This window comes from Triticum urartu, chromosome 4A (genome assembly GCF_056163025.1).
Source record: "Triticum urartu cultivar PI428250 chromosome 4A, HENAU_Tu73, whole genome shotgun sequence".
Taxonomy (NCBI): domain Eukaryota; kingdom Viridiplantae; phylum Streptophyta; class Magnoliopsida; order Poales; family Poaceae; genus Triticum; species Triticum urartu.
This window is the reverse complement of record NC_141876.1, coordinates 2,539,040-2,548,657: the sequence shown is the minus strand read 5'-3', so window position 1 is coordinate 2,548,657 and position 9,618 is coordinate 2,539,040.

Genomic DNA, 9,618 nt, shown 5'->3' with positions numbered 1-9,618 from the left:
TTATATCATGATAAATGTTTATTATTCATGCTAGAATTATATTAACCGGAAACATAATACATGTGTGAATACATAGACAAACAGAGTGTCACTAGTATGCCTCTACTTGACTAGCTCGTTAATCAAAGATGGTTATGTTTCCCAACCATGAACAAAGAGTTGTTATTTGATTAACGAGGTCACATCATTAGCTGAATGATCTGATTGACATGACCCATTCCATTAGCTTAGCACCCGATCGTTTAGTATGTTGCTATTGCTTTCTTCATGACTTATACATGTTCCTATAACTATGAGATTATGCAACTCCCGTTTGCCGAAGGAACACTTTGGGTGCTACCAAACGTCACAACGTAACTTGGTGATTATAAAGGAGCATTACAGGTGTCTCCAAAGGTAGATGTTGGGTTGGCGTATTTCGAGATTAGGATTTGTCACTCCGATTGTCGGAGAGGTATCTCTGGGCCCTCTCGGTAATACACATCACATAAGCCTTGCAAGCATTGCAACTAATGAGTTAGTTGCGGGATGATGTATTACAGAACGAGTAAAGAGACTTGCCAGTAACGAGATTGAACTAGGTATTGGATACCGACGATCGAATCTCGGGCAAGTAACATACCGATGACAAAGGAACAACGTATGTTGTTATGCGGTCTGACCGATAAAGATCTTCGTGGAATATGTGGGAGCCAATATGGGCATCCAGGTCCCGCTATTGGTTATTGACCGGAGATATGTGGAAAAATTGTGGAATAGTTCCAAACTCACACCACCCGGAACACCACAGCGTAATGGTGTGTCCGAACTTCGTAATCGTACTTTACTAGATATGGTGCGATCTATGATGTCTCTTACTGATTTACCGCTATCATTTTGGGGATACGCTCTAGAGACGGCCGCATTCACGTTAAATAGGGCACCATCAAAATCCGTTGAGACGACGCCTTATGAACTGTGGTTTGGCAAGAAACCAAAGTTGTCGTTTCTGAAAGTTTGGGGCTGCGATGCTTATGTGAAAAAGCTTCAACCTGATAAGCTCGAACCCAAATCGGAGAAATGTGTCTTCATAGGATATCCAAAGGAAACTATTGGATACACCTTCTATCACAAATCCGAAGGCAAGACTTTTGTTGCTAAATTCGGAAACTTTCTGGAGAAGGAGTTTCTCTCGAAAGAAGTGAGTGGGAGGAAAGTAGAACTTGACGAGGTATCTGTACCTGCTCCCTTATTGGAAAGTAGTACATCGCAGAAAACTGTTTCTGCAACGCCTACACCAATTAGTGAGGAAGCTAATGATGATGATCATGAAACTTTAGATCAAGATACTACTGAACCTCGTAGATCAACCAGAGTGAGATCCGTACCAGAGTGGTACGGTAATCCTGTTCTGGAAGTCATGCTACTAGATCATGATGAACCTACGAACTATGAAGAAGCGATGGTGAGCCCAGATTCCGCAAAATGGCTTGAAGCCATGAAATCTGAGATGGGATCCATGTATGAGAACAAAGTATGGACTTTGGTTGACTTGCCCGATGATCGGCAAGCAATTGAGAATAAATGGATCTTCAAGAAGAAGACTGACGCTGATGGTAATATTACTGTCTACAAAGCTCGACTTGTCGCAAAAGGTTTTCGACAAGTTCAAGGGGTTGACTACGATGAGACCTTCTCACCCGTAGCGATGCTTAAGTCTGTCCGAATCATGTTAGCAATTGCCGCATTTTATGATTATGAAATTTGGCAGATGGATGTCAAAACTGCATTCCTGAATGGATTTCTGGAAGAAGAGTTGTATATGATGCAACCAGAAGGTTTTGTCGATCCAAAGGGAGCTAACAAAGTGTGCAAGCTCCAGCGATCCATTTATGGACTGGTGCAAGCCTCTCGGAGTTGGAATAAACGCTTTGATAGTGTGATCAAAGCATTTGGTTTTATACAGACTTTCGGAGAAGCCTGTAGCATTTCTGATATTATATGTGGATGACATATTACTGATTGGAAATAATATAGAATTTCTGGATAGCATAAAGGGATACTTGAATAAGAGTTTTTCGATGAAAGACCTCGGTGAAGCTGCTTACATATTGGGCATTAAGATCTATAGAGATAGATTGAGACGCTTAATTGGACTTTCACAAAGCACATACCTTGACAAAGTTTTGAAAAAGTTCAAAATGGATCAAGCAAAGAAAGGGTTCTTGCCTGTGTTACAAGGTGTGAGATTGAGTAAGACTCAAAGCCCGACCACTGCAGAAGATAGAGAGAAAATGAAAGATGTTCCCTATGCTTCAGCCATAGGCTCTATCATGTATGCAATGCTGTGTACCAGACCTGATGTGTGCCTTGCTATAAGTTTAGCAGGGAGGTACCAAAGTAATCCAGGAGTGGATCAGTGGACAGCGGTCAAGAACATCCTGAAGTACCTGAAAAGGACCAAAGATATGTTTCTCGTATATGGAGGTGACAAAGAGCTCATCGTAAACGGTTACGTTGATGCAAGCTTTGACACTGATCCGGACGATTCTAAATCGCAAACCGGATACGTGTTTACATTAAACGGTGGAGCTGTCAGTTGGTGCAGTTCTAAACAAAGCGTCTTAGCGGGATCTACATGTGAAGCGGAGTACATAGCTGCTTCGGAAGCAGCAAATGAAGGAGTCTGGATGAAGGAGTTCATATCCGATCTAGGTGTCATACCTAGTGCATCGGGTCCAATGAAAATCTTTTGTGACAATACTGGTGCAATTGCCTTGGCAAAGGAATCCAGATTTCACAACAGAACCAAGCACATCAAGAGACGCTTCAATTCCATCCGGGATCTAGTCCAGGTGGGAGACATAGAGATTTGCAAGATACATACGGATCTGAATGTTGCAGACCCGTTGACTAAGCCTCTTCCACGAGCAAAACATGATCAGCACCAAGTCTCCATGGGTGTTAGAATCATTACTGTATAATCTAGATTATTGACTCTAGTGCAAGTGGGAGACTGAAGGAAATATGCCCTAGAGGCAATAATAAAGTTATTATTTATTTCCTTATATCATGATAAATGTTTATTATTCATGCTAGAATTGTATTAACCGGAAACATAATACATGTGTGAATACATAGAGAAACAGAGTGTCACTAGTATGCCTCTACTTGACTAGCTCATTAATCAAAGATGGTTATGTTTCCCAACCATGAACAAAGAGTTGTTATTTGATTAACAAGGTCACATCATTAGTTGAATGATCTGATTGACATGACCCATTCCATTAGCTTAGCACCCGATCGTTTAGTATGTTGCTATTGCTTTCTTCATGACTTATACATGTTCCTATAACTATGAGATTATGCAACTCCCGTTTGCCGGAGGAACACTTTGGGTGCTACCAAACGTCACAACGTAACTGGGTGATTATAAAGGAGCATTACAGGTGTCTCCAAAGGTAGATGTTGGGTTGGCGTATTTCGAGATTAGGATTTGTCACTCCGATTGTCGGAGAGGTATCTCTGGGCCCTCTCGGTAATACACATCACATAAGCCTTGCAAGCATTGCAACTAATGAGTTAGTTGCGGGATGATGTATTACAGAACGAGTAATGAGACTTGCCAGTAACGAGATTGAACTAGGTATTGGATACCGACGATCGAATCTCGGGCAAGTAACATACCGATGACAAAGGGAACAACGTATGTTGTTATGCGGTCTGACCGATAAAGATCTTCGTAGAATATGTGGGAGCCAATATGGGCATCCAGGTCCCGCTATTGGTTATTGACCGGAGATATGTCTCGGTCATGTCTACATTGTTCTCGAACCGTAGGGTCCGCACGCTTAACGTTGCGATGACAGTTATTATGAGTTTATGCATTTTGATGTACCGAAGTCAGTTCGGAGTCCCGGATGTGATCACGGACATGACGAGGAGTCTCGAAATGGTCGAGACATAAAGATTGATATATTGGAAGCCTATGTTTGGATATCGGAAGTGTTCCGGGTGAAATCGGGATTTTACCGGATTACCGGGAGGTTACTGGAACCCCCCGGGAGCCATATGGGCCTTATTGGGCTTTAGTGGAAAGGTGAAAGGGGCTGCCCATGGTGGGCTGCACGCCTCCCCCCCTCCCCTAGTCCTATTAGGACTAGGAGAGGTGGCCGGCCACCTCTCTCTCTCTTTCCCCCTTGGGAATCCTATTTGGAATAGGATTGGGGGGGAGTCCTACTCCCGGTAGGAGTAGGACTCCTCCTGCGCCTCCATAGGGCTGGCCGCACCCCTCCCCCTTGGCTCCTTTATATACGGAGGCAGGGGGCACCTCTAAACACACAAGTTGATCATTGAGATCGTTCCTTAGCCGTGTGCGGTGCCCCCTGCCACCATATTCCACCTCGATCATATCGTTGTAGTGCTTAGGCGAAGCCCTGCGTCGGTAGAACATCAAGATCGTCACCACGCCGTCGTGCTGACGGAACTCCTCCCCGAAGCTTTGCTGGATCGGAGCCCGGGGATCGTCATCGAGTTATACGTGTGCTAAGAACTCGGAGGTGCCGGAGTAACGGTGCCTGGATCGGTCGGATCGGGAAGAAGACGTACGACTACTTCCTCTACGTTGTGTCAACGCTTCCGTTGCGATCTACAAGGGTACGTAGATCATACTCTCCCCTCGTTTCTATGCATCACCATGATCTTGCGTGTGCGTAGGAAATTTTTTGAAATTACTACGTTCCCCAGCAGCCACCTGGCCCTTCAGCCCCCATCTCCGAATAGTATCATAAGTAATGTAACAGTATAAAGTGTATAACATATGCCCGTGATCACCTCCCGAAGTGATCACGGCCCGGTAGTATAGCATGGCAGACGGACAAGAGTGTAGGGCCACTGATGGAACACTAGCATCCTATACTAAGCAGTAGGATAGTAGGTAAAGGTAATAACAGTAGTAGGAAGGACAGGCTATGCAGCAGTATAGGATTAACTGAAAGCAGTATCATGCTACACTACTCTAATGCAAGCAGTATAGAGAAGAGTAGGCGATATCTGGTGATCAAGGGGGGGCTTGCCTGGTTGCTCTGGCAAGGAGGGGTCATCTCCGATGTAGTCGAACACACGGACATCGGCAGCAGTCTCGGAGAGTACCGGAAAGGAGTAACGGAGAGGGAACACAATAAATAATAGAGCAATCAAATGTAACACAAAGCAAGTCGCGGCAATACATTGTGCTAGGGGTGACCTAACTTAGGGATAGGCGATATCGGCGAAGGGGGGAAACATCCGGGAAAGTATTCCCGGTGTTTCGCGTTTTCGGACCGGTGAACCGGAGGGGGAAAGTTGCGTGTCTGCTATGCTAGGGATGTGTGGCGGACTAACGGGTTGCGTATCCGGATTCGTCTCGTCGTTTTGAGCAACTTTCATATACAAAGTTTTTTTATCCGAGTTACGGTTTATTTTCTATGATTTATTAAAGTTTTATGTATTTCTGAAATTTATTTAATTAATTAAATCAAACATTATCCAGAACAGTGAAAGGTGACGTCAGCATGACATCACCATGACGTCAGCAGGTCAAACCCAGCTGACCAGAGTCAAACCTGACCAGTGGGTCCAGTGGGACCCACCTGTCATTGAGACAAAGGTGACGGACCCACCTGTCATTGACTGCCTAGTTAACTAACAGTTTTAGTTAGACTAATTCGGTAGTTAACAGGTTAATTAACAGGATTAATTAGAATAATTAATTCATTTAGTTAATTAATCAACTAATTATTTTAATTATTATATCTTTTATTTATTTATTTATTTATTGTTTATTCTTTTTAACAGTGGGCGTGGGGCCCCACGGTCAGTGGCACAGGGGCCAGTGGGCATGCGGTTACGGGCAAATGGGCACTGGGGTTCAGGCGCTGGGCGTCGGATGCCGGAGCGCTCGATGCGCGCGGTCGGGCGCTGGAGGCGATGGCATGGTGGAGCAACGGCAAGCCAGAGCGGGGAGGGACGCGGGTGGCTAGGGGTCGAGCGGAGCAGAGGGAAGGGGTGGCCGGCGCGCTGAGCACGGCGCTGCAGCGGCAGCGGCCGCGGGCATGGGCGAGGTCACGGGGAGCGAGGCGTGCGGGCTGCGGGGCTGGCGGCGGCCGAGAGCCACCACGGTGGGCTAGGACGCAGAGGAGGCATCGGCCACAAGTAGCGAAGGGCAGGGACGCGGACACGACCAAGGCACGGGCGGCACGGGCAGGGCTCAGGGGGGCGTGGCCGGAGCGCGACGCGGACGGCGGCGGCGCGAGCATGCATGGGAGACATCGAGGAGGGGGTAAGCTCACTTTCGTTGCAGGGGAACAGGGGGCGGCGAGGCTCGTTGTAGCCATTGGGGAGGAGGACGGGGACGGCGACGCGGTGGTGGTGACGACGGACGACGGTGTCAGATCGACGACGACGCGAGGCCGCGGCCTCAGGCGGGCGTTGCGCGAGGGAGAGGATGGGTGAGGGGGAGTCCGGGAGCCGGCTGGCGGCTTGCATCGGCCGCGGGCGTGCGGGAGTTGGGGACGAACAGGGGCGCCCCGGCGAGGGCGTCGATCCGTGCGGCGGCAGCATCGAGCGCCGAGGCGCAGTCGTTTCCCCGATCTGGATCGGGGAGGAGGGGGCGAACGTGGGGGAGGAGTGGACCGAGAGGGGTAGGGTTTCCCTCCCTGGTGGGGGGTTATGGAGGGGGGGGTGGGCCGGTTGGTGGCCTGGCCGGCTGGGTCGTCTGGTGCAGTGGGGGGCTGCGTTTCCTTTTTGTTTGTTTTTTTATTTATTTCCTCTTTTCTGTTTTCTTTTATTGTTTTATTTTAGTTTCTCTCTTACTTTAGTTTTACAAATTATAAAAGTAGCCCCTAAACTAGTGTTAATAAATATGCTATGACCCCAAACATTTTGGCACCTTAAATAAAGTATATTTCATTTATTATTATTTTAAATGCATTTTAAATAATTGTTTTATCATTGTTATAATTAATTTAGTGCATTGGAACATTTTATAAATAGATGATTTCTCCACCAATATTACTTCCGATTTATTTGCCACGTTTCGAACACTTTAGTTTTGACTTTTGAAAACTTTAATTGTTTGACTTGATTTTAAATTTGAAATTTGACGGGATTTGAATCATCGCAAGATTAACAACAGTAACCGTGGTGACGTGGCATCATTAGCGAAGGGTTACTGTAGCTCGAATATCCGGGCGTCACTATTCTCCTCCACTACAAGAAATCTCGTCCTGAGATTTAAGAGGGGGGCAAGGGGGGAGGGATTTGGTTACGAAATTCTAACGGGTCTTCTCGGTGTTGGTTGCTCTTCTCGAAGAGGTCAATCCAATACGTTGATGTTTTCATTCCTCTGCTCCAGGTCATCATGATGAAGTCGTCCTCCTTTCTTCGGAGTCTTCATTGTATGTATCAAGGACAAGGGGTAACTTCGGAAGAACGGATTTCTGAAGGGTTTACTATCTGGGTGATAACATCGGGATGGTGGCCAAAAGTAACTCTCGACTGGAAACTTAAGATAATATCGAGAGCAAAGTAAGTAGGTACCATGAGAAGTTTTGAGCGGGTAGGCAATTGTTCGATGCCTGAAACAAAGTGTGAAAGGGGTCCAGAGCAACGAGAATAATTATTGCGTCTGATACCAGATTAGATCGTCTCTAGGAAGGTGGTTGGTGATCTTCATACCAGAGCAACGAGAATAAAACTCATGCACGCCCTTAATGTACTCGCGGGTGTGTCTGTCACCGTACATCCATTGCCGGTTCATCTGCGTGCATTATATATAATTAAGTGTCCAAATTAATAGAAGTTCATCATCACATTAAAACCAAAGTGCATACATAGTTCTCATCTAACAACATATAGCTCTCCAGAGCATCTAATTAATTAAAACTATGTAAAACATTTCAATGCGAAAACAAATGCGATCATAATCGCAACCAAGGTAACAATTGATCCAACGGCATAATGATACCAAGCCTTGGTATGAATGGCATATTTTCTAATCTTTCTAATCTTCAAGCGCATTGCATCCATCTTGATCTTGTGATCATCGACGACATCCGCAACATGCAACTCCAATATCATCTTCTCCTCCTCAATTTTTTTAATTTTTTCCTTCAACAAATTGTTTTCTTCTTCAACTAAATTTAACCTCTCGACAATAGGGTCGGTTGGCATTTCCGATTCACATACATCCTAGATAAATAAAATCTATGTCACGTTGGTCGGCATAATTTTCATAAACAATAAATGAACCAATAGTTATGAAGATAATATACATACCAAATCCGAATCATAGACAGGACGAGGGCCGACGGGGGCGGATACCAAAACCATCGCACTATATAAGATGCAATAATAAATGTAAGAAAATGATACAAGTATCTATCTAAACAGACAAGTAAGAATATTTTTCCTCTCAGAAAGAAGATAAGAACAAGAGGCTCACCACGGTGGTGTCGGTGATGAGATCAGCGCGGGTGATCGACGGCGGTGAAGACGGGGACGGGGCGTGACGGACCGCTAAATCTAGACAAATCTCGAGGAAAATGGAGCTTGGAGGTCGAGCTTCGAGAGGAGAAAGTTTAAGTAGTGTGGCTCGGGCATTCCATCGAACAACACATGTGCATAGGAGGTGAGCTAGAGCACCACAAACCCCTCCCCTCGCCGGCCAGAGAAAAACAGAGCACTGGAGTGCTCTGCTCGTGGGCGAGGGTATATATAGGCACCTCATTGGTCCCGGTTTGTGGCAAGAACCGGGACTAAAGGGGAGCCTTTGGTCCCGGTTCAGGCCACCAACCGGGACCAATGGTGGTGGGCCAGGAGCGAGGCCCATTGGTCCCGGTTCGTCCCACCAACCGGGACCAAAAGGTCCAGACAAACCGGGACCAATGGCCCACGTGGTACGGCCGGCCCCCTGGGCTCACGAACCGGGACCAATGCCCACATTAGTCCCGGTTCTACACTGAACCGGGACTAATGGGCTGAGCCGGCCTGGACCATAGCCCTGTTTTCTACTAGTGAACCACCGAATACGAAGATCTGGTCGGGGAGAAAAACCTCCCCTAGGACAGCATCTTTGCAGATGATGGATGGAGCCATCGAACCTTCTGATGGCGACACTGTGGAACTCTCAATGAAAGCACGAATGCCGGTGTCAAAACCGGCGGATCTCGGGTAGGGGGTCCCGAACTGTGCATCTAAGGTCGATGGTAACAGGAGACAGGGGACACGAAGTTTTACCCAGGTTTGGGCCCTCTTGATGGAGGTAATACCCTACATCCTGCTTGATTGATATTGATGAGTATAAGGATTACAAGAGTTGATCTACCACGAGATCGTAATGGCTAAAACCCTAGAAGTCTAGCCTGTATGATTATGATTGTCTCTACAGAGTAATCCCTCCAGTTTATATAGACACGGGAGGAGGCTAGGGTTGTACAAAGTCGGTTATAGAGAAAGGAATCTTCATATCCGAATGCCAGGCTTGCCATCCACGCCAAGGAGAGTTCCATCCGGACACGGGAGAGAGTCTTATGGCTTGTATCTTCACGGCCCATCAGTCCGGCCCATGTCCAACAGGTCGGGCGCCCGAGGACCCCGTAA